Source organism: Ictidomys tridecemlineatus, chromosome 12, assembly GCF_052094955.1.
Source record: "Ictidomys tridecemlineatus isolate mIctTri1 chromosome 12, mIctTri1.hap1, whole genome shotgun sequence".
In the NCBI taxonomy this organism is placed as follows: Eukaryota; Metazoa; Chordata; class Mammalia; order Rodentia; family Sciuridae; genus Ictidomys; species Ictidomys tridecemlineatus.
The window spans coordinates 90,383,212-90,409,978 of record NC_135488.1 but is presented as its reverse complement, the minus strand read 5'-3'; the positions used below and the strand labels follow the sequence as shown (position 1 = coordinate 90,409,978).

At 40.1% G+C, this 26,767-nt stretch overlaps 1 long non-coding RNA gene across 1 annotated transcript in view; it reads left to right on the top strand.

Moving 5' to 3' along the window:
• Window positions 1-26,767, top strand: part of LOC120884894 (uncharacterized) — a 193,760-nt gene that overhangs the window by 72,485 nt on the left and 94,508 nt on the right. Inside the window, exons 4-6 of the long non-coding RNA XR_005727305.2 lie at window positions 709-4,997; window positions 5,989-6,113; window positions 6,689-6,946. This is a non-coding gene — a long non-coding RNA (uncharacterized LOC120884894). The remainder of the gene's footprint in view (window positions 1-708; window positions 4,998-5,988; window positions 6,114-6,688; window positions 6,947-26,767) is intronic.

The window sequence follows — 26,767 nt, the reverse complement described above, 5'->3', positions numbered from 1 at the left end:
GAGGCTGATCTGTGGTTGCACCTTCCTTCATCCGGTGCTCCATGCTAGGTCAGCTGTGTTGAGACCGAAGCCTAGGGCAAAAACCAGCCCTTCCTCTAATGCTGCAAACTCACCTCTCAGTCTGGAGTGAGCCAGGCTCTGGACATGTTATACAAGTTTCCTCCTGACCATAGGGCCATATGAGCTGGCTGTTCAAAAGGGACTTACATTAGTGCATCCCTTTCTGGAGAGATAAAGCTTTCCAGGGAAATGGCAGGGCCATCAGGAACCCCCTTCTCAGTTTTAACTGCTTCCTGCAGACCTTGGGGCACTGTACAACTGTAGTGGGTGTTCAGGGCATGCTGGGAGCTGCAGAAGGATTTTGCAATAAGGATTCATGTCAGTTTCAAAGTGCTCAAAATGAGTGTTTTAAAAATGTTGCCAGAAAGGCACTTATTGCTACCTTAAATCCTTCTTGGAACGAAATGTGAAATAAAATCTAGTAAAAAATCAACAAAGCAGGTCATTGTGTAGCAAATATCACTGCCTAGCCAATATCACTGCACCTAGCTGGCCTGTTGGCTGACCCCAGGAGGTCAGGGCCAGGTGGTGTGGAGCTGCTTCAAGGAGGGTGACATCCTTGAAGTAGATGCTGGTGGGAAAGAGCTTCCCTACATTAAGCATCACTGTTGCCATTCCCAATCTGTTCTTTCTCTTTCTGTTTTCTAGGAACAAGAGGATTCATCTGACTCAACTGGAGATGGCTCCCTTCCCTAATTTATTTTTCCTTTCCTAAGGCTTCTCAGTAGAAGCAGCTAGAAGCACAGGGGAATGGATACAGACTCACAGAGGCAGCGTTGCCTGGCCACTGAGCCCGAAGCAAAGACAGGCCCCAACTTCTCTCTGGTCCTTCAACCAGGCTTTGCAGAACCTGGAAAGGAAATCAATTCCAAAGGCAGGAAATGACCCACAGACCATAACAATATGTGAAAAAAACGAAGCCGGTGCTTCCGCTGCTTTGTTTCAAACTATTCTAATCTGTGTCCCAGGAAGCCTAACCCAGTGCCAGATGGAGATCTCTTTTCAGACGCCTCTTGGCATCTGCCACCCCCCGGCTGGTGACATTTGCACATTTCAGAAGGCAAACCTGTCCCCACATCTTCAAACTTTCAGAGAGGTATAGCCCCAGGAAAGTCCTTGGGTCCCTGGCTGACAGCACCGACCATCTGATTTGCTTCTTCTGCAGCCGAACTGCTGCTGGACCGCAGCCTAGAACGCTAGCACACCAAATCTGTTCTTGAAAATCTGCAGAATCTGAAATCAAAGTGCCTGGTGCTGCCAGAAAAGCTGGCTTCCTTGCCTGCTTCATAATCCTTTCTCATCAGGCGTTCCTAAAGAAACCTGATGAGTCAGGAAGGAAGAAAAACGTGTCTGAGGGAGATCTGGGGGTGGGCTGGTCTCTCTCCTGGCTTCTGAAAATCCCCTCTTGTTTTGCCATGCTGGTAACACCTAGGGATTTGGTTTTACTTTTTCTGTTTCTTCCTCTGTCAGCTCTCCCTCTTGAGAGACCCTTCATTTACCACTCATGTAAGTAGCTCTTGCAAAAGCAGGAGGCCCTCTGATGGGGAGGTAGTCATGGTTGCAGAGAAGTTTAGAATTTACTTTTATCCACAGGAGCAGGGCAAAAAATCCAAACCAAAACAAACAAATCCCCGAACCAAGAAAACAAAACTCTGACTCCTACTTCCAGAAGAAACTTGTCACTCACTGCTTTGTTCTGGCCCTGGGGCCGGTGTGTTTCCCAGGGTTTTAATTTTTACTGAATACCAGCCATCATCAGCCTTCCCACTGAAGTCTGTGTGCCAGTTGGCTTCTAAACACAGTGAGGTGGCTTCTGGGATATCAGCTCCAAATAGGTATCCAGCTAATCCCCCCAGGTCATTGGAAAGTAGCTGTAGTTGCAAAACTAATGTGCCTGACTATCAAGACTTTCAAAATGTGAAACAGGTTAAAGTAGAAAGAATCCAGTAAATCTGTCGATGTCTGACTTATAGGAAAGTCTCAGCAAGCAAGACAGGAGAGGTTCAATATCAGCCTGGTGACAATGAGGCGGGTGGGATGGGGTGGGGTGGGGGTGACAGTCTTCAAGAGTGAAGCCACTCTGCCACTATCTAAAACTGTGTTCTGTTTATTATTTTTGAAAGAGGTTTTTAAAAGCATGTTCTGATAAGCTTGGATTTATCCTTGGAAAGGGAATATGGGTTCTGTTATTTAAGACAGTAGCTTAGTGTCAAATGCAGGTTGTATCAACTATATGTAGCTGTTATTAAATAGCAGATAAAAGAAGCTAGGAGATGTTCCTAAAAGGGTGGGTGGGGGAAAAGAAAAACAAACATGTTTTCTCTGCCTATAGAAAATGAACCAGTGGGGCAGAGGTGCATGCCTGTAATCCCAGAGACTTGTGAGGCCAAAGCAGGAGGATCACAAGTTTGAGGCCTGGGCAACTTAGTGAGACCCAGTTTCAAAATAAAGCAAGCAAGCAAGTAAAGAAACAAAAAAAGGCAGAGATGTAGTTCAGTGATAGAGCACTTGTCTAGCATGTACAAAACTCTAGATTTGATCCCAGTGACACACATATACACACACATACACAAAATGAAAACAGCTAGCAAACAACTAGAAACAGAAGATAGAAGTTATCCTTCCCCAAACAGATATCAGCCAAACAGAGTAAATCATTTGATGATGATGATAACAGCAATGAAACAATAAGGCAGCAAGTGTTAGGTCCTTAGGCCAAAGTAACTCCATTTTGAAAATCAGCACCTGCCCACCCAGTCATGACCTTCCCATTAGGAAACAAACAAACAAAAACGAAAAACCAACAACAAGAGTGTTGATCTCAAGCTATGCTTCAGCCTCAAAGAACACGTTTATGATCCAAGAGATTTTAACTACAATAATAAGACTTTAGAGTGAGTGGAATAAATAAAACCAGAACAAAAAAATCAAGAGTAGATTAAGATGTAATTGAGAATGTTTAATAATTAGTGAGAAAGATACAAAAATTGTACCTATTCTTTCACTACCTTCACTCCTTTTTTTTTTTTTTTATAAATTTTTTAGTTCTTGGCGGACGTAACATTTTTATTTTATTTTTATGTGGTGCTGAGTATTGAATCCAGAGACCCGTGCATGCCAGGTGAGCGCGCTTGAGCCACATCCCCTGCCCACTACCTTCACTCTTGATCTAATCATCCATAAAACAAAACAAAACAAACTCTCTCTCTCTCTCTCTCTCTCTCTCTCTCTCTCTCTCTCTCTCTCTCACACACACACACACACACACACACACACATACACACACACACACAGAGTTAAGGGTCGCATTCTTATTTAAATATACAACAGAGCCAAAGAATCTGTAGTGTTCTGTTTGGTTCATACTTGGGATGCTTGGCCAGAAGGGCCATCTATTCCTTGAGTGTATTGTAGGGTGAAGAATGCAAGGGACTTCCCAGACGTTACCAGAGGGAAGCCAGAGCTACAAGAGGGCAGTACAAGTTATGTTCTGCTTTGTCTTAGATTTAATAGAGGTGTTGCTAGACGTTTACAATAGATGCTTCCATTTTGCAGATGAGAAAACAGAATCAAAACCAGAGAAAGAACACAGTCATGATTCCCAGACTGTACTAAGGTTCCTGAGAAATCACAGCAAATTTCACAGGAATCTCAGGGAGACCCAGGAGTCCAAGGAAAGAAGAATTCTTGATACCTGCTGAAAATCAAATGAATTCCTAGCTCAGGGTGGCTCACAATTTCAACCTGAGTATTCCCCAGTTGTTATAGAATGCAAGTACCAAGCAGAATTCAGTGTGGAACCAGACCGCCCAGGTTCCAAGACTTGAGAAAATATTCAGTAACTAAGTGGCACACACATCCTTTCCTAAGTAACTGGAATTATTTAAGAATAAAATAAAAAACACTTTTTTCTTTCAATTTATGTGGACTATTATTTTTTCAAATAGCTCAGTTGTGGGATTTAACTACCGGATAAATGAAATTTCTGTTAGGTGTTTCTTTTGGCCCACGTCTCTGTGGGAAAATTATAGGGACAATAAAATGCTGTGAATTAGGAAGTTTGGGAACTCTGGAGCAGAGTAATTTGAATTGTATCCAATGGGGCAAAGAAGGATTTAATGGTTCAGGCTCAGAATAAAAAAACAGTAAGATCCTCCCCTCCCCATGCCAGCCAGGTCACTGATCCCAGTATTTTCCTCAGTTCCCACATAAAATAAGCATTCTTAGTATGATTCCTTTTTTTTTTTTATTAATGCAACTTTTGGATAGGCTATTTTTCCATACTATTATTACATTATAGTTGTACATAATGGTGGGATTTGTTGTTACATATTTGTATCTATATACAATATAACAATATAATCTGTTTAATATCATTCCTCAGTGTTTGTCTTCTCCTCCCTTTTCTGGTCCCTTTCTTCTATTCTACTGATGTCCCTTTGATTTTCATAAGATCTCCATGCCCGCCCCTCCCATTCTTTCCCTTTTCCTATCTTCCATATATGAAGGAAAACAATCTTGGTAGGCTATTAAAAGTTATCTTATATAATGCTTCTCAAATTATCTCCAGTGAAAGCCTTTTTTGTTTGTTTGTTTCTAATCTATCATGGACTAGGTGATGGTTAATTTTATGTGTCAACTTGTCTGGGCCTTGATAACCAGATATTAGTTCAAATATTATTCTGGATGTTTTTGAGAATGTATTTTGGGGATGAAATTAACATTTAAATCAGTAGACTTTGAGTAAAGCAGACTACTTTCTCTCATATGGGTGGGTCTCATCTAATCAGTTGAATATTTTAGTACAACAAAGACATCGCCCCCGAGCAAGAAGAAATTCTGCAAGCAGATTGTATTTGGACTCTGCATCTCTTTATTGAATCTACAGCCTACTGGCCTACCCCTTCAGATTCTGGACTCACTAAGCCTCCTCAATTGTATGAGCCAATTCCTTAAAATAAATTTCTGTTTCTTTCTCTTTATACACATATATCCTGTTCTCTGGAGAACCCTAATATAGACTGATGCTTTTTAAAAAAGCAGTAAAAATGAATTTCTACAAAAAGGATCATATACTTAAAACTGTAGAAACATCAAATTATTATGAGTTCCTAAATGCTTGTTTTCAGTTTTCATATTTTGCCAGATTTTTTTGTGATAAAAAAGACGTTGTGGGACACAGAATGATTTTTATTACCATTGAACTAATAAAAAATGTAAATCCATATCTATTTATGTCTATAGAACATATTTATTTACTTTTTACTTAGAAGTAATTAAATTTTCTTTAAAGTTGCAAAACAAGTAGTGATGTATTGCCATATATCCATATGCTATATTTCATGTATGCTTTATCCAAGTCCCCCAATTTTAATATAGTACAATTTTCAAAACTAAGAAAATGAACATTTGTATGGTATTAATAATATGCTAATATTAATATGTGGAATATTATTAATAATGTTGTTAACTAAACTACAAACTATATCCAAATCATTAAAAGGTCCTACCTTAACTTACACCTGGTCAGGAATTTGTCCACCTCGGTACCAGGTGCACCATTAAAGCCAAGGTGCTTTCACCTAACTCATTAAAGCAATATTCCTAAACCCCATTCCTGCTGATTCCTTTTATTTTTGTTTCAATAAGCCAGCCTGAGACTTTCTTGTTGGAGTTGTGACTCCCTTTCCAAGTGGAGGCCTTGGTAGAAGCTTTGCCTGTATATTCATACTCACGTGACTCTATGTCATCGCTACTGATATCAATGTCTGATATCAAGTCCCCCGTGTCTGGCATCATCAGTTCCACCATATGTATGTATTTAAAAAGTGAGGACATAGCTTGAGGATGTGCAAACTTAGTAGACACTTGTTTAGATAATATTTGCAGGATGGGTTGAACCATTGCTCTATTTTATTTATTGTTTAGCCTGCTGAGAACCAGGAAAGTCTGACAGTAGTTGTGGATTGTTCTACGGAAGAAAATACAAATTACAGAACTAAAATATCTCACGCACAGCCACCCAGCCAATACCATTGCTCCTGAGCTTGTCTGTGAGTGCTAAGGTTAACAGATTCTTTTGTATCCGGAAAGATGAGTGACTTACTGACAGAATATATAGAAAAGTGATGCTTGGGTGTGAATCTGAAATGTCACACATTTTTGGCCAAGTCAGCCTTTCTCCTCTCCTTTGTTATGACTTGGATATGAAGTGTCCTTCAAAGGCTCAGCGTGTTGTAGACTTGGACCCTAGTGAAACAATGCTCTGAGATGGAGCTTTGGGGAAGTGATTGGAACATGAGGGCTCTAACCTCATCAGTGTATTATTCCATTCATGGCTGAATAGACTCCTAGGTGAGTGGAAACTGTAGGAGGTGAGACCTGGTTGAAGGAAGTAGGTCATTGGGGACATGCCCTGGAAAGATATTTCTTGTCTGCAGCCTCTTTTGCATGGGCTCTCTCTTTTTCTGCTGCCATGAGCTGAGCAGCTTCCCTCCACCATGTCCTTCCTCCATGATGTTTTGCCTTCAGGCCTAAAGCAACGGAACTAGTTGACCATAGACTGAAACCTCTAAATCATGAGCCAAAATAAATCTTTCCTCCTTTAAATTGTTTTTTTTTTCCTCAGGTATTTGTCACAGTGACCAAAAGCTGACTCGCACACCTTGTATGAAGGATGAGCTTCCACAGGTAGAAGGCACCTCTGGCTTTTTGAGTCCCTATTGTAAAGACTGTGCAATCCCTATTGTAAAGACTATACACCTCACTGCCAACTCATGGTGCACAGCTCCTCATGCTAGTATCTCAGTGCCTGGAGCAACGCCTTGTGCATAGCAGGCATGAACAGGTGCTCACTGCAGGAATGAATGAATGAATGGAGCACAAGGTAAGTTTATAACAACATTTTTTTTTTTCTTTTCTATCTTGTTGGGAAAAGAGGCCTTCCAGGGAATAAGACAATGCTGCATATATTAAACAGGAAAGACTGTCAAGATCTTTATGTCTGAGAAACAGGCTTTGAATGCTAGGTGTGACTCAAAAGCTGAATAAAGAATATCACTTTTACAAGTAGCGCAAATATGTGGACGCTGACTCACTTTGCTCAGAAGACTCCTTTACCCCTTGGGCGATTTTATCCACCTTAGTGAAATCTGCCTTCTCCCCAGGCCAAAGGGTTATTATTAGTTGTCATTATTATTCAGCATTTCTACAGAATGTGTTTTCAAAGTGCTGTGTTCCTCATTCTTAACAAGTGTGGGGGGCGGTGTGTGGGGGTGGTGGTGGTGGTGGTGGTGGTGTGATAGGTAAAGAAAAGGGGGTTTTAACTAGTCTGCCAAGTAGCTGGACCTCAATGACTGATTCCTCTCTGAAGTCAATTGGATGGACTGGTGCAAAACAGCCTCCCCCACTTCTATGTGGAGGAAGTATGGGGGTAGGGAGAGGGAAAGTAGGAAAAACCACAAAGGCTGGAGAGGAGAGGAGGAATTCTCTGAAGGGACTGGAGTTGCCTTTTGAATCTCTGCTTCCCTTGAGCCACCCTCTGGGCGCTTTGGGTTATGTACACATTGTATTTATTTATTTGCCTTGTGGAGGAGTAGCTCTTTGGGGATTGGAGTTTCTGTGTCTCAAGAGCAAATTGCTCAGGGATGACTTTTATGAGTTTGGTCATCAAATTTTAGCATTCTACATCTGTTTTTCATATCACTTAATTCTCAAGCCGGGAAAAATACCATACCAAGAAAAAAATTAGAGAAATTCAGAACATAAACGTAAAATAATGAAATATTCTCATGGGAGGTGTTTCAATTGGTAGGGTGACAAGGAATCTGTTGATCCTAGGGGTTCCCAGTGGAAGGACATACAATTGAGAAATGGAGAGGGAGATCATTTACCTCCTATTTCTTGGAAATCTCAGTTCTTCCTTGAACCCCTGCTTAGTGTTGCTCTGGCTGAGCCAATTGTGAGATGGGAAGTATTTTAAGAATAAGGATTAGAAGTTGGTGTTGGCTTGCAAGGGATAGTGTATGAGGTCTCTGGTAAGGACTCAGTAAATCCTCCCCTACCCACTTTAAGTTGGCAGATGACATTTGTGTATTTTGATGTTATTGGGCAAGGACCCACAATTATTTGTCTGGAACACAACTTAGGAAAAAAGGAAAGTTGAGAAGATAAAAATACAAACCCTCCCCCGCCGTTGAGTTGGCTGAGGAAGTTTGAAAATGTTAGAGGAAATGTCCTGCCATACACTCAAACACTTACCTCACATGGGCCTGGCAGGCCTGGGCGGCTTGGGGCTGTACATAAAAGCCACTGAGGAGGCAAAGTAACCAGCTCTCAGCAAAACAATAAAGCAGATTTCTTTCATCCTGGGTGGAGTCTCAAATCCCACCTCCGCAGAGGCAAAAGCTTCCTACACAGAGCATGGCACCCAGTAGATGCTAAAAACAAAAACAAAAGCAAAACAACAACAACAACAACAACAGTAGATTTCCTTTCCTGTTATGACTTCATAAAGGCTTGATGTAGCTGTCTGAAGAAGCTGTGCCTTAGACAATGGCTACATAGCATGCAGGTGTTCTACATGGAAACTTGGACTCCCATGACCTCCATATTCAAAATAGTATGGTTCTGGGAAATAATTTGGGGGTTTGAATGAAGAAATACCCCTCTTGAATGATCTGGACCTCAATTCAGAAAAGATGCATAAGCACTTAAGCCAAAGGGGCCACTGCAGTTTCTACTTTGGGGAAGGTCTCTATCCCTGAGACACCTGACCTTGGATTTCTTTGGCACTGCCCTTCCAACTTCTCACAGATATTTTTCTTAGAACTCTAAACCCAGAGAGCAACATGGAGCCTTTGACCCTAACTACGCTACTCAGCTCTCAACATTTGTAACTGCCTGTGACCAGGCAATTCTACGTGCCTCATGTACTTGGCTAAAAGGCACACCCCTTGGCCGTCTATCCATTTCAATCCTTACCCGTCTACTGGGCTGCACAGTCATGACGCTTCTGTGCAGCTAGATGCTTCCTGCCAGCTTTAGTATTCAACACAAGACTCCCACTGCGGGTGGGGTGAGTGGAGACCTTCTATCCCAACATTCTCTTCCCCTTCACAGACCTTTAGAAGGATTATATACCTTGCTAACCCTGTTTTTCCACTTCCTTCTCACTCTTCAGGTCACTGTCAAACCAGTTCCTGTCCTCTCAGTCACCCAAACAACTTGTGCCAAGGTCATTTACCTTCCTTGACCTCTTCCTTGACCACTGTTGGCCACCCCTCCTCCTCTCCCTCCTCCAGCTCTCCACCACTGAGCTATACCCGCAGCCCGAACCATGTCTTTCCTTGGTTTCGGTGACACAAGACTCTTCTGGTTTCCTCCATCTTCTCTGATTGTTCATTTTATATCTCTTTGGCAGCTTTATTCTGTTCTTCCCAAGTAAATAAATATTAAAATGACCAAGACTCGGCCATAGACATTCTTCTCACCTTATTCTCTTACTTCATTTGTAGCAACAAAGTTTCCCCAGCGTAAGTCTTTCCTATGAGCTCTAGACCCACTTATCTGGCTTCCTACCCAGCATCTCCACTCAGAAGAGTCAGGGAGCATCTAAAATACAGTAGAGCTAGATCTAACCCTGAACCTTGTCTCCAGATCTCTTCACATCCCCTTTCTCATGAAGAGGCATCAGCAGCCATTGCTAAGCAGGCCAGACCTGGGAGTCACCATGTCCTTCACATTGCCTTGGCCTTCACATTGGACTTTACCTCTCTTGAATTCACATTCTCCTCCCGACTTCCACTCTCAGCATCCTAGTCCAAGCACCTACCACGTCCTCCTGGATTACTGTGACCTCTCCTCATTGGTCCATTGGCTACCATTTTAATTAATTTATTATTATTATTATTATTTTATAGTTGTAGATGGACAGAATGCCTTTATTTTATTTGTTTTTATGTGATGCTGAGGATCGAACCCAGTGCCTCATGCATGCTAGGCAAGCATTCTGCCCCTGAGCTACAGCCCCGCCCCCATTGGCTACCATTTTAATTTGCGCCTTCCACAATGTATCCAGGGTGAATCTCTTCATTTGATCTTCATGTTCCACCCTAACTGAAATGTTTAAAATGTCTGAGTGCTTTTCTGTTATTTTAAGATACAATATTGCCTAAAATGACCACACAGGCCCCCGCATCTATGCCTTGCTTTCTTCACTTCAGGCTCTTTGACCTTCTTTCAGTTCCCTTAACTTACCACACTTCCTCTCACCAATCGCTATTTGCCTAAAATGTGCTTCTTTCTCTTCCTCTTGTATCTCCCACCCTTTCTTCAAATTTCTGCTCAGTCATGGTATATCAGACCAAGGCGGATCTCTACCACATGGCCCTGGGCATGTGTAACTTATGTGCTGATTACAGCTATAAATTTATGTTTATCATGATTATTTGGTTAAAATATATTTTTCACTCCTCCATTAGGGTGGGGAGTCTACCTGGTTTTATGTGCTTAGAGCTGGTACAGTGCCTAGTACATTAGTAGGTGCTCAATATATGAATTTGCTGATTAAATGAACGAGTGTAGACTTTTGTTTTCTATAATACCTTTGACTCATTTTTTCTTCTGGCTACTTCACCCATGCCCTACCCTTTGTCCACATGCCAGAACTCCAAATTATGGATTGATTTATATATCCAGCACCACTGCTGGGCTTACTTCCTATTATTTCTATCAGATGGATGAAATGTATGAGATTCTGAGTAGCCTTTGGGCACTTCTTACTTTGTAATATATTAATCTCTCTTGCAGTAATTTTGTTAATATTAGCATTCTATTTGGGAGTGCAGGTTTAGGTAATAAAACAGTGTCCTCTGAGGAAGGGGCTGTCTGACTTAGAACAGTAAAAAAATTATGAAATTGGAGGGAACTCTAATTATTTAGTCTAATTTCTTTAGCAAAGCAGATACCACTTCTGATAGATAATAATAGAGTAGTTCCCTCTTATCTGCCATTTTACTTTTCTCAGTTTCAATTACCTGATCTGAAAATATTGAATGAAAATTTTCAGAAACAAACAGTCCATAAGTTTTAAATCATATGCCATTCTCAGTAACAGGATGAAGTTTTATGCCATCCTGCTCCATTCCTGCTAGGATGTGAATTATTCCTTTGTCCAGTGTATCCATGCTGTATATATTACCCATCTGTTAATCACTTAGTAGCCATCTCAGTCATCAGATCAACTGTCCACAGTATCATAGTGCTTGTGTTCAAGCAACCCTTATTTTACTTAATAATGGCTTGGCTCCAAGAGTAGTGAGGCTGGCAATTCAAATATGTCAGGGAGAAGCTGTGAAGTACTAATTTTAAGTGAAAAGGTAAAAGATATTTACAATAAGGAAAGAAAAAAAATTGTTGAGGTTGCTAAATCTGTGGTAAGGATAAATCTATTCATGAAATTGTGGAAAGGGAAAAAAAACCTCATGCTAGTTTTACCATCATATCTCAAACTGTCCAAGTTACACCATGATACATAGTAAGTGTTTAGTTCTAGGGTTCCGTCTATCTGTGTTTTCAGGCATCCCATGGAATCTACAAATATATTCTCCAGATAGTTGGGGGATTATAATTGTGCTTAATGTTTATTGAACATAGGCTAGTTAATTATTATTAAATGAATCCATTTAATCCTTAGCAACCATATGGATAAGGACAGTTATGACCATGCCCCTTTCATGGATGGGGAAATAGTAGAATGTCTTATCTGGGTAATAACCTCAGCCAAGATTGAACCCAGGCAGTTTGGCAAAGTCACATATTGTCACCACTGTGCCATGTTATGCTACCTCTGTAGTTAGCCAATGTTTATGAGAACGCTTCTCATAGAAACTCGCTCTACTCAGAGCTGGATAGTTAGCCCAAAGTTGTCTCCTATAACTTCAAGCCATCTTTACTAGTTCCAGCCTTTAAAACTATACAGAGTAGACTGCTTCAACTTGCATAAGACAGTCATTCAAATATTTCCATACACTAAGAATAATATTTTCTATTTATAAAAGTAACATATACTCATCATAGAAATTTTAGAAAATTCAGTAGATTATAAAGAAAATAAAAATCCTGATAACCAAGGGGGAAAAATGTTAATTGCTAAGCATTTTAGATACATTAGCTTTTTAAATACATATTTTATTAAGTCCTATATAAAACTTGTGATAAAACAAAACACAACTTCTCTGTCACATGTTTTCCCATTAAATCAGGTTTATTTTTTATATAATATCCTAAATATAAAACTATATTTAATCCCTTATAAGCTATATTTTGTTTTGATTATCCTTTCTGTCCTCTTGAAAAGTTTATGAATCCAGATTCTGCTATCTAATACACTAAGCCTTTTAACTTTCTAAAGTGTGTGATCTCAAAAATTTTATATAGAGGCATTTTTATATGGAGCTGAGGATTGAACCTCGTGCCTCACACATGCTAGGCAAGTGTTCTACCACTGAATTACAGTCCCAGCCTGGGACTTTCTTAATTTTTATCCCATGCACTGATAAAGCGCCATGCAGACAGAGCCCTGTGGTACACTGTTAGGGACTTTCCTCCTGGTTCACAGAAGTCTATTCATTAACTATTTAGAGAAGCCATTTAAGAAAACACAAATCCGGGGCTGAGGATGTGACTCAAGTGGTAGCGCTCTCGGTGCGATTCTCAGCACCACCTAAAAATAAAATAATGATATTGTGTCCACATAAAACTAAAAAGTAAATATTTTTTAAAAAACCCACAATCCGTATGACTGTATTTTCATTAAACTCACATTGTTTTCACCTTGCCTGTGATGACTAAATGACTTAATAAAAAATATCACTAATATCTAGGTAAGTTTTACCTATGGAATTTTTCAGCTTTACTGGTGTAGTAACTTAAAAAAAAAGATGTTATTTGTCATGATCTTTTTCTTAGTGAATCAAGGCCAATATCACCTTTTAACTTCTAAGTGTTCACAAATCATTCTTTAAATACTTCCTTCTAGAACTTTCCTGGAAATCATGTCAATCTGTAACTTTGGACTTCTCGCAGCAGCAGAGGTAGTCACATATAGACACACCGGCTCTAACTAATATTTAATGGGGCAAAGAAATGATCCCGTGGGTATATGTTGCTTTATTCTTTCTCTTCCAGGAGGCCAGCTTCCTGTCAACATACAGAAAATGGAAGGCTGCAGTCTAATAATACTGCCAGTGACAGGAAGATTGTTGTTTAGACTGCTCTTCCCGATTTCTCAATTGACTAATGTTGGAGAAGAATGACTGCTTATTTTATTTATGGCTTTGGATCAATGACAAGGCTACCTGACTTTATATAGCAAATGTCACACATAAATCCTTTTCTTCTTGTAAGTCAAATCTACCTAAAATGTACTACCACGGGATTTTACTTTTTAAGGCTGTCTTGCGGTGAGGCATTTTGTAAAGTCAAGAATTTTTCAGTGACTTTATCTGTTTGCTTGGATTTTAAAGTTCAGGGTTGCATCAAGCCAGGCAAAATTATACCGTATCTCTATTTTTAGAAAAAAAAATAGCCTAACATTATCTTTTGGGAATGTCACTCTGAGTAAATAGGATTGGGAAGTTCTCTGGACCCCAGGCAGCCAGTTAATGAGTAAAAACCTGGGTCTCACCCTAAGCCACGTTCTTACCTCACAGTTCTCTGATGCGCTCTTCCGGATGAAAGGCTGCTTTGACTTCCCTGACAGATATTTTTCTTTTTCCAACCATCTTCATCTATAACTCAAAGAGAACTCTACTTAGCCATCTTCTTTGAAAGACCTCCTGTCACTCAGCTGGGAGAGGTAGGCAGTGTCTCACTGGTGAGGTTTCAATCACATGTGTGTTTTCCATTTAGTTGGGATGGAGCTGTGTGAAGTCTAAAACTGCAGCTGGTCTACCTTCCTGTCTCCATTTTTCCCCCCATGCTGTGGGGATCGAACCCAGGATCTTGTGCATACTAAGCATACACTCTACCACTGAGCTACATCCCCATATCTCCATTAGATCAGCCAGAGCCTCCCATGGGACAGGTGTGCACTACACCCTTCATTGACTCGGGGGGACTCTGAGACTTGATCTGATGGACTCACCTACCTCTAGCTTGATTATGATTAATGGGGCTCCGACAACATGGGTCCCTCTCAACCATGGGCTCTTCTGAGCACAGTGTACACATCCATGAACCCCCAGAACCTTGTTATTCTCTCTATGAAGGAACTGGGATCCAGGAAGGCTGCTGTCCTGCAGCCCATGAGTTGTGGAGAAGCAGTTAGATACCTGGTGGTGGGACACCAGCCTGCTGCTCTCTCTGCTCACTCACTTTCCTGTTCTCAGACTTTTCCACCACCTGGTGTGACACCATCACCGTGAGGCAGCTGAGGAACCACACGGCTGCCGTGAGCTGGAGGTTCTGTTCTTGTTGTGTTTCTTCAGTCGTTCCAGTCTTCAGCCTGATTCTTTCCTAACCCACCCCTTGCTTGCTTGCTTGCTTGCTTTCATATAGCTTCATATCAACACCAGCATGTGATAGATTTTCTTGAAAACTCTGGGGAGGGGATTTGTGAGGTACTGCTGGGAAGAAAGCTAATTAGGAATGTTTCATATTCAGATTTTTCTTTTTGGCTCTTAGAAGCAGAAAAGATGTATTCTTTGTCACTGAGTTTCTCATCCCTTCCAAATCCCAACAGACACTAATTCCTAAGGGCAAGTCTAGATGTTCTGATAACACAGCCTGGGGACAGGCTACAGAATATGGTTGGTACGATGAAAGACAGGGCAAGAAATTCTATTCAAGATTTTTTCAAATCAAGAATTCTATTACTTTAATCCCTAGGAAATCAGTTCCAAATCTCTTGCCCTACCTTAACTCATCGCCTTGTTGAATTAACCATGTTGGTTCTTGGAAAGGGAAAAATTCCACCGTCTTGAGACTTTAATAAGGAATTCTATTTTCTTCTTTCTCCCCAGAGGTTGGAGGACTTCAGATCCCTTTATTCTGCCAAAATGCCCTAAAGCTGCAGACACTGCACTCACTTCACAGTATGATGGAGACTGTCCCTTTGAAGAGACACTGCTGCCCCAGCGCAGCATCTCTGCTGACCCAGGCTTGCTTCTGAACTTACTAGAATTCAAACAAATCCACAGGAACCCTTAATTCAGGTGCTAAACAAGAATAGTCAGTACAAAAATAAAGGGGAAGGGGAAATGGAAAGAAAACTTACATTATCCTCCCAGGACAGGTAGAGAAACATGCTCAGAGAGATTTTGAAATTATCTTATTATAGTCATATATAACAATATATCCTCCAACTTTTACAGTGAAGTCCAAGCCCAAGCCATGAACACAATGCAGGCTCCTTGTGGTCAATGGGCAGCATCCCTGAGGGTCTTCCCTGCTGACAGTAAGCACTTTGGGGACCCAGGACGTGGAAGACACTGCAGTGTCCTTAAGAATTTCACTTTTATCTGGGTGTAGTGGCGCATATTTGTAATACAAGCAGCTTGGGAGACTGAGACAGGAGTATCCTGAGTTCAAAACCAGCCACAGCAAGAGCAAGGTGCTAAGCAACTCACTGAGACCCGGTTTCTAAATAAAAAAATACAAAATGGGGCTGTGGATGTGGCTCAGTGAGTGAGTGACCCTGAGTTCAATCCCCGATACCACCTCTGCAAAAAAAAAAAAAGAAAAAGAAAGAAAGAAAAAATTTATTTAAGAAGGGAGATGAAATAAAGACACAAACCAAAGCACAAGAACCCTCTAATGATGATAGAAAAGTCACTAAGGGTCAAATATACTGTAGACACATGTGCTGTGTCAATGAGAAGCAAAATAAAAGGATCAGTTAACCAGGGAGGACTTCCTACAGGAGGCCCTATTCAAAGCAGACTTGTGAAGGTGGTCTCTGGCAGAGGTGCACCAAGGAAGAGGAGGGAGGGCCATATTTCTGGGGACTGAGATGATGCTTCAGCTTATCTAGTCAATAATATAGTCGGGTTTTCCTCTTAATGACTGTATTTTTATCTGCACATGTATTTTTTATCTGGTATAAATAATTCAAACTATTCTGCGTTGATCTGATCTTGAGAAATCTTTGTGAGTGTGTTTAACATCAGAATGTGAATGTATAATGTGGAAATGTAATTTTGGATAGAAATGCCAAGATATGAACTATGCTGCCTCCTTTTGGCTATACTCTTGTGTTTTTCTTTTGAGAGAGGGTCTTGCATGGTGCCAGGCTGACCTTAAACTCCTAGACCCAAGGAATCCTCTGCCTCAATCTTTTGAGTTGCTGGGACTACAAGTATGTACCAAGTAGTGAGGTTGAAGCAGGAGGATCCCTTGAGTCCAGGAGTTTTGTAGAGGCCAGCCTGGACAACAGAGATCCTGTCTCAAAGAAAGAAAAAAAAAAAAAAGAAAAAGTTTTTCTTTTTTTTTTTTCTTTTTTATTTTTCTGATTCATGGCTATGTAGGCATTTAGTTAAAGTGAATCTGAATAAAGTTTCCATTTTCCTCTAAGGCAAATATACTTTTTCTTTTTGGAACTATCATACTTAGAAAACTGTTGTAGACTATATTTTTATAAACGTAGGCAAATTACGTATGCATTCTGTGTCTGTCTCCTGTAGTACTTTCCCCAGTGGTGAGCAAAAAACTTTCTGTTGAGACAGGCATCAATTAAAGCTGGAATTTAGATCCCCATTCGCAGGATTATACATCATTAAGCTTCGCAGATCTGAACAACAGAAGAGGGGGTGGGGGAGACCTCCTCTTGCTTCTTAGAACAAGACTGTGCCTACTGCTCATATCCTCTTTCTAAGAGGATTTAAAAGTTGGTTTCAAACAGCTGTCAGAATGATTCCCTCCTTTCTTAAGGCACTCATTAGAAAATAAAACCAGATATAATTAACAAACAAACAAACCTATCTGCCTGCTGTTCTGACTTGTTATAATAAGTGTTATTTCTACTTACAAACAGTTTCCTGTCAGCATCCTGCTGTTTCTTTAATAAGACTTCTGCACTGGGGAAGAAAAAAGTCTGTATTAAAATTAAGCCTCCACTTGTCACCACTTCTTTTCCTGCTTGTCTACATCCAGATCCAATTTGCTTTGAGGTCGAGAGGGGTGAGCCCTGAAAGATCAAGAGATGGAGGAGGGGTCTCTCTGCTCCCAGTTGGCTGAAGGATGGGGCTGCCCTAAGACACCCCTATTTCTTCACCATTGGCCTAGGGAGTTCCTGTGGCTTGCAGATGAGGGGAAATCTTTTAGGTTCCTGGCAAGGTTCCCAAATGAGGGAGGGTGTTCTAATTCCAGAGGTTCAAGGTCCAGGGGGTCCTGGGAGTGAATGGATCTATAGAGGACCCTGTCTCCCAAAGCTGGTGTGTGGGTTTGGTAACAGGTGACTGAGTGAATGAAATAAGAAGGGAGATGCTTGAGGGAAAATTCAGCCGCAGAGAAAATGCTATGCAATCAAATGTTAGGAGATGATGGTTTGTCTTCTTTGGATTTTTTAAAAATTAATTTCTTTTAAATTCTGGAAAATTCCAAATATATATGAAAGAAGGCATAGAATAGTAATAGAATAGAATAATAACAGAATAGAATAATAGAATAATGAACTTCCATATCCCCCGTCACTTGTTTTCAATAATTATTTATCTGTGCCTTGTTAACCTATACCCTACTCCCACCAGCTCCTCCCTCCTATATATATTACTTTGGACATAAATACAAAGTAAAATCATGCTATTTCATTTGTAAATCTTTTAGTTTATATTTATAGAAAGAAGCCTTCTTCTTAAAAATGTAACTACAGGGGGCTGGGAGTGTATCTCAGCAGCAGAGGACTCGCCTGGCATGCATTCATGAGGCCCTGAGTTTGATCTCCAGGACTGAAAGGAAAGAAAAGAAAAAAGAAAGAATTCCTTAATATCAAATATATAATGCTTCAATTTCCAGTTGTCTCATAAATAAAATTTTAAAATAGTTTTATTATGTAAATATAAGTATTTTAGTACAATCCCACAATATTGGCTGATATGTTTATTAAGTTTCATTTGATCTCTTTATTATTATTGCTGTTTTCGTCGTGCTGAGGATTGAATCCAGGGCTTTGTTCACACCAGGCAAGTGTTTTGCTTCTGAGCTACATCTTCAGGTCTGGTTCTCTCTTGTTAAAACAAACATTGTTGGGGCTGGGGTTGTGGCTCAGTGGCAGAGTGCTTGCCTCACACATGTGAGGCACTGGGTTTGATCCTCAGCACCACATAAAAATAAATAAACAAAATAAAGATATTGTGTCCATGTATAACTAAAAAAAAATTAAAAACAAACAACATTGTTTTAGAATAATTGTAGATTTACAGAAAAGTTGCAAACCCAGCACTGAGAGTTTATGTGCACTCTGCATCCAGTTTCCTCTATATTAGTTTCTTATAATCATGCTATATTTAGCAAAACCACGAGATTACCATTGGTGCATAACTTTATACTAACCTATAGACTTTATTCAGACTCCACCAGGTTTTCTCGAATATGCTTTTTCTGTTCCAGGATCTGATTTGGAGACCATGTGGATTTGGTCATCATGACTCCTTAGACTCCTGATTTGCAACAATTGTTGTCTTGTTTTTCATAGCTTTGACAACTTTGAGGAATATTGGTCAGATATTTTGTAAAAAGTCTTGGGCTGGGGATGTGGTTCAAGCGGTAACGCACTTGTCTGGCAGGCACGGGGCGCTGGGTTCAACCCTCAGCACCGCATAAAAATAAAATAAAGAAGCTGTGTCCACTGAAAACTTTAAAATAAATATAAAAATATTCTCTCTCTCTCTCTCTCTCTCTCTCTCTCTAAAAAAAAAAGTCTTTCTGTTTGAATTTGGCTGATGTGTTCTCACAATTTGACTAGAATTATAGGTTTTGGGGTAGAATATTACAGAGATAATTTCCTTCTCATGGCATTGTGTCAAGGGGTGCACAGTACACATCAACATGACTTTAATTTTTTTAAATTTCACCTCTTTCTTTTTTCCTACTTCAAATTATTTGTTGAATCTCTAGGGTTTGTTGTTGTTTTGTTTTTAACAAATAGAGACCATTGTCACTGTTTGAATGACCATGATCATTATTTAAGAGGCTGAGTAATGAAGGCTGTTCTGTATTGGGTAGCATCTTCCTAAGATGGATGTGTTAAAGGCTTGGTCCCCAGAATGGCGCTATTGGAAAGTGATGTGAACTTTTAAGAAGGGGGTATGGGGAGGGGGCGGGGGGGTCCTTATGGGAGATGCTTAGATCATTTGGGATGTGTCCTTGAAGGGATTATGGGACCCAACAAGTTCTTTCACTCCCTGCTTCCTGGCTCACGTTAGGAGTTAGGAGTACTTTGCTCTACTTTGCCGTTATAATGTGACACCACTGCTAGAGTTACAAAACAATAGGCTCCCAGTCTTGGACTGAAACCTTTAGAATCATTAGGCAAAATAAACCTTTTCTCTTTTTAAATTAATTGCCTTAGCTGTTTTGTTATAGTACTGCAAAACTGACTAATATAGAAGCCTATACTTCAAGTACAGGCTGCTTTCCAAACAGTTGCTTCTTAGCAATTCCTGTTTGTTTGCATTACAAATCAGGGTTAAATAAAATCCAGGTTACCTGCAAGACTGCTGGCAACATTTGGTTTTAGACTGATGCTGGAGAGAAGATCTGAGAAAATAATGTTCTTAACAGGAAATACATTTTAAAAATTCCTTGAAAGCTGTTTCTATGTCATTGAAAGCTTTAGATAAGGACATAGACAACAGACAAACAGACAGACAGAAGATGTATATACACATATTATTGCTATTAGAAAGAAAAGAAATATACCACTGCTTCAAATCTTATAAATGGATAGTGCAGATGATTAAAATCTCCTGACTTTGGCTCTGACTGACTGGATCCCTCAAGTTTTCACATGACAGAGTGCTAATATAGGTGAACAAAGAAAAAAACAATGGTCTTCCTCTTGAATACAGTGCTTTACATTGACCAAGTGTTTTTGCCTATATTATTTAATATCATTGTTGAAATACTTGAAGATAAGGTGGGAAGTATTGTCTTTCCCCAGATGAACAAACAGAAGTCTCAGAGTTCTTACAGTTTCATCATATGGCCAGTTATGGCTAGAAAGGGGATCAGAATACCAGTGGAGGTGGGATCCCAGGGGATAAGGAGGCTGAGGCAAGAGGATTGAAAGTTCAATGCCAGCCTGGGCAATGAGTGAGACACTGTCCCAAAACAAAAAGACTCTGGTGGTAGCTGAGAGATAGAGGGTCCCTGAGTTCAATCCCCAGTGCTGACAATAAAACAAAAAGGAATCTAGGTGTCCTTCTTTTGAGTGTTGTTGCTCAGTAAGATCCAGGCTGATGTCATCCAGGAGCAACATTTGAAGACTGTTTGCTTTGATATCAAACATCTCAGTTTGAATAATCAAGACTCGAATTTCATATTACATTGGCAAAATTAATGGAGTCCCAAGTTTCTCATAGTAAAGAGTCCAAATGTTGATTTGGAGGACTTGAGGTCTGAATCGAGTTCAGTGTTGCAGGAGGCTTAGGTACGGTCCATAGTGAGCCCGGGGGCGCGCGGGGGTGGGGGATGTCCCTTTCTGCTCTGATTATTTGGCAGCAGCTCTGATCCTCTCAGCATGAGGTCATGGTCAGGAGAACCAACAACTGAAAACATTTTATTGCAATAGGTTTTTGGAGGTGCTTCTTGGCACCCAGCTTTTCCAAGACAGGGTCACACACGGAGCCAACATAGCTAACTTCTGAGAGCAGAATGGTACTTCTGAATCCAGCTCTTGGTAGCTTCCACTGGGCTCCCACCATAAATGTGGAAGGAATAATTGTAAAGGCAAGGAAGTGGAGAGGAGAGGACAGGAGAGGACAGGAGAGGACAGGAGAGGACAGGAGAGGAGGTAATAGAATGGAAGGGAAGAGAGAAGAGAAGGGGAGGGAGGGAGGAAGAGAGAGAGAGAGAGAGAGAGAGAGAGAGAGAGAGAGAGAGAGAGAGAGAGAACACTTAAACACATCTTAGCATCTTAGATATAATTTCTATCTCTGGTAATACAGATGCTGATACCAGAGTGCTAGTAGTGGGGTCCCTTTGCTAATAGCAGTGGGATTGTAATATGGGTGAAAATCTCAGGCTAATGAGAGTGACTTCGTGCCTTTAGTTTCACAAGTAGGATTCCACTGCTCCTTCCTCTTGCTCGGTCCATGGACAGTGGGGTTTAATGATGCTTCATACAGAGCGTGCTTCAACCCTGGGAAGGCATTTCAAGAAAACTCTAGATGGGCTTCTGGATTCTTGGGCCATTAATATTTTTAATGGTGACAATAAAAGTTGAAAGAACTCCAGTCTCAGCAAGGGTTTTGAGAGGCAGAGTCATAATGAGGCAAGCAGAGCCCTGGGTGGTAGGGCCTCCAGGCTCTTGCTCTGCTGGGCTGGCTCTCTGTCCTTGATTTTACCACTTAACCTCTCTTTCTGGGTTCCAGTGGAATGTGCAGACAAAGCTCTCCTTGACCTGTCTAATAGGTAACTTTTGAGAAACAGTTGATTGGGAGTGCAGAAGGTTGAGGGAGTTTGAAAGGAAAAGGGGGAAAAAAAACAATATATTACATTTTGAAAACAGAAATTACTTAATAAGCAGCAGTGTCAGAATGCCTGCACCGTGGAGTTTTGCAGTCAGAGTGAAGATTTATTTGGCATTTTGAATTTGTTTTTTCTTCAGAGAGCACAGGCTATTTGAGGGAGTTGAGAGAAAGAGGAAAAGGGAAAGAAATTAAAAGTGCCAAGGATAATCTATGTAGAGTTCTCTCCCCCCCAATTCTACTGATTTATAAGTTTTTCTGCCTGCATGAAAAAGATCTTTCTATTATGATTATTCATACCAAGTCTGTTTTCCTCACCTTTTCAGAGCATGCACCTATTTCTTCCACTCCACTCCCCAAAAATTGTCTGAAGCCTGAGAGAAAAACCATTTATATATTGTTGCCCCTCTGAGGCTTCAGAACAATGAATGACCTAACTTTTTCCATCAGTCCTATATCCAAGCCTGGTGTCCTAACTTTTTAGCTGGGTTATCTAAGAAACCTTTCGAAATCCTGTGCCTAAGAATAACCTCCTGAGTATTTCTAATTTCCACTTGGAAACTTGAGCTTGGATCAGAGGTTGGTAGTATTATTTCAGGGTCACCTGCTGAGTTTGATTCTCCCTCTATCACCTTTTGTTAGGATCTTGCTTCCCCTGACCTTTCTCACAGTTGCTGATGATATCTGGGTCTCAGCCAAATATGGGCACTTTGGTGAAGCCCTGAATCTGGACCAAGGATGTAGCTACCCCTATAGCCTTGGGAACTAAAGATCAGGACAATTATTAACTTCATGGGAAACAGGGGACCAAAGTTGCTCCTACTTTCATAGAACAAACCCAGATCCATCTGCTCAGGATTTCTTGTCCTGTTGTTCTTGAAGAACAATAATCTTTGACTAACTTTGACTTGCCCCATTAGGGGATGTGAAGACTGAAGAAGTTCACTTGGTCATATATATCTGCTCCTTGTCTGTGTCTGTTCTCACTCATCACCTTGGTAGGTGTCATTGTTCCTAGTCCTTTCCAGGGCTCATGCTTGCAGGCCACTTTTCCCTAGGTGGCTCAACTTTCTAGAAGATTCAGTGGTGAGATCTTATTCTTGTCTTGAACAGGTTTCACAGATTCCTTCTTGGTTACATACTTGCTAAGGAAGTGGCATGGAACGGAAAGAGCATTGGATGGGAACGCAGGAGTCAGGGTTCTAGTGACCTTGGAAATGTTCTTTCAATTCCAAGGATATTATTTTTCTTGCTTGTTAATTGATAATATGAGTTTTATCAATTTATGAGTAAATTGATAGTATGATGATTCCAATAATGGCCTATATCATAATAAATATAAAATTGGTGTTATGGTTTACATATATGGTGTTCTCCAGAGGTTCATGTGTGAGACAATGCAAGAAGGTTCAGAGGTGAAATGATTAGATGATGAGAGTTGTAATTCAATCAATCAGTGGATTAATCCACTGATAGGGACTAATTAAATGGTAAATGAAGGCGGATAGGGTATGGCTAGAGGCAATAGGTCACTGGGGCTGTGACTTTGGGGTTTATATTCTATCCCTGGTGAGTGGAGCTCATTCTGTTTTTCCTGATTGCCATATCCTGAGATGCTTTCCTCTACCATACCCTTCCGCCATGATGTTTTGCCTCATTTGGGGTACACAGCAATGGAGTTGGTCATCTATGGACTTATAAATCTGAAACCGTGAGCTCCAAATAAACTTTTCTTCCTTTAAAATTGTTTTTGTCAGGTCTTTTTGTCACAGGGGTGAAAAAAATCGACTAAAACAATTAGTTTGGTGAACCACTAGTAGCATTTTAAAAAGGTTAACAACTTGTAGCATTCTAAAATATGCTGTATGTTTATTTGTATAAAAGCAAATAGGTCTGAGGAAAAAAGGAAGTGATAAAAGTAGCTTCTTACCTACCGGTTCTCACCTTTATTGAAGTATGGAAATCAGTTGTTTTTAGTGGAGTTTTGACTACTCAGTATAATATCAGGAAAGAAAACTCTTCCTAATTGCTACCAGGCCTGGGTTTTTAAAGACCACCAGTAGCCATTTTATCAAGCCTAAGTGATACTGAGACCCAAAACTTGAGAGCTCTAACTGAGTTAAGTGGACGGCTATTATTTAACAATAGTGGCACTCTCCCAAAGTCCTTTCTTTATGAAAGTTAGTTATACAAGACTGTTACTTATTTATGAGTTTAAGATAGAAAGAGAGATGGAAACACACTGCCTTCCACCAGACGGAATGTGGGCGATGCTGGCCAAGATTCTTTCCATCAGTGTGGCCCTGTGGGCCAAGCATCCAGCCTGTGGGGCACAGGCAGGCAATTATGTTAAATCATGCACAACAGAGTGGCAGCAGCGGGGCACGCAGAGTGGATGGAAAACAGTGAACGGCTTATTTGTCAGTAGTGATCCCAGACCCAATGGCATCAGAGATAAAGAGTAAGGATTAACTCTTATAATAGGCCTCCCTCCTCTTTTAAAATACTTTTTGTGAAAATCACAACACACACATTTTGGCTTATTGCAATTTTCCAATTAGTATTAACTCATTAGTACAGCATGAGTGAGTTTGGAATTTTCAGCTCAACAATCAGACAGTGGCACAAAGATCTTCATAAACATCCTGTAATCTCACCCAAATGTCCAAGATTACCCCCTCCTTTGTTTTAATTAGAAAACTGGATTGCCAATCAGAACAGGGTTGAAAAGTTGACTTTGTCTCTTTTATTCATTCACCTGGAACATGCTGCTTAATCTATTTGGACTTCAGTTTCTGTAACACCACAGTTATTAAATTTAATGTTTATATCTGTAAAGGTGTTTATGTTATATCCTTAGGTAGGAAAAGCAGATGATTTACTCATGCATCAATCAGCTTTGCTACAGTAATAATGACTGCAAAAAGCCAGATCTCAGTGACGTACTAATAATTTACTTACCTCTCATATATATATTTATACATGCTTGTGTCTGCTTATTATTCTGGGGTACAAGCTTAAGAAACACTTTCCTACCCATGGCAGAGGTCAAGAACAAGGGAGTTCATATAAATACACAATGGCTTTTAAAACTTCTGCTCAGTGATGGTGTGTGTGTTATATCTACTATAGGCCATTGCCAGTGCAAACAAGGTGTTGACCTTTATCAATGGTGAGTATATGTATTCTTCCCACAGAAGGCACAGCAAGTCATTTGGCCATTAGAGGTTTTATTAATTCTCCTGTGGGAAAGGGGAGTAAATAGTTGGGAATAATAAATACATTCCAATATATTTAGATGTAAATGTAGATATGCATAGAAGAAAGTCTAAAACTATTATTCATCAAAATATATTTAGACACAGAGAATCGGTACATATGTTCCCACAGTTTTATATGTGAATGTTCAGTGCATCACTATTCATAATAGTCCAAAGTGAGCTCTAAATGTTTATTAGTAAATAACATGTGACTAAACAAACTATTCAATGGCCACACAATGCAATGGTATTCAGACATAAAAAGGAATAAAGTACTGTTAGCTGCTGAAACATGGTTGAACATTAAAAATATTGTGCTAAACATCTTGTCATCAAAGATCACATATTACATCACTCCGTTTATATGAAATGTCCAGAATAAGAAAATGCATGGAGACAGAAAGTAGGTTGGTGGGGCCAGAAACTAGGGGTAAAGGGAATAGGAAGTAATTGATATCAGTATGGATATTTCTGTAGGATCATGAAAAAGTTCTGAAACTAGATAATGGTAATAGTTATACAACCTTGTGAATAAACTAAAACCCCCTCAATTGTATGTTTTAAAGAAGTGAATTTTATAGCATATAAACTATACCTTAGTTAATAAAACTTTTAGAAAATTTGAATGGTGGGATTGTAGATTATTTTTTACTTTTCCATGTACATATTTCTATACTGCCTGAAATTTTGGTAACAAATAAATATTATTTTTATATTCAGAGAGAAAGGATGAATATATTCTAATTAGAAAAATAAAAAAATTCAGTTGCACAAAATAAAGTTCCCTTGAACTTTCATTAGGATACAATTCAGGCATTTTGATCTCAAGTACTTGCAAGCTACAAATTTAAACCCTCTTTGGTTAAGCCCTTAAGAAAAATCATCACCATTCTTTATAATTAACCTAGAGAAATATAATAGCAATGATGAAACTATCTGAAATCAGGAAAAAAAGAAAATAGGATTAATAAGAGGTATTTGTGGTCAACCCCAATATACTTCATAGGGAAAAATGGTTTTACAAAGAGATAGGTAGTAGCACAATGACCTCTATATTCTTGCTTTTTCTGATAGGGAAAAGTCAAAGTAGCAGATTCATCTTTTCTCTCTCTCTCTCTCTCTCTCTCTCTCTCTCTCTCTCTCTCTCTCGTTGTAGATGGACAGAACGCCTTATTTTATTCATTTATTTTTATGTGGTGCTGAGGATCGAACCCAGTGCCTCACACATGCTCAGCATGTGCTCCATCACTGAGCTACAGCCCCAGCCCTCATCCCTTATTTCTACCATCACAATTACAAGCTTAATTGAATCTTTTGGCCAAGGGTCCCATTTTACTTTTGAGTGAAGCAGAGAGCCAATATTCTAATTAGCAAACATTTCTCAGTCTTGGGTTGTGGTTGGAAGGTAATGAGGGCTGGGTGTAAGTGGTTCCAGAGGAGTGAGATGAAAACCCAGTGCAGAGTGGTCAAACTGACATCAGAGTGTGAAATGTTTTTCTGTGGGTGGATGGGTAAGAGCTGGTTAGTCTGAGAGGGTGAGTCACGTGCAGAGTCCAGAGATTCAGACCATGCTGAAGCTTGCAGCTGCAGCTCAAGTATTTAGCCCACCCACTCAATAGGGATTCCTTCAAAGACCTAGTAGGTGCCATAGACCCCTCCAGACTCAAGGTGGGCTGAAGAGTTAGTGGCTAGTGTCTCCTCCACAGTCCGTCCTTATCAGTGAGCCATGTTAAAAGAGGTGAGCAATTAATAATCGAAGAT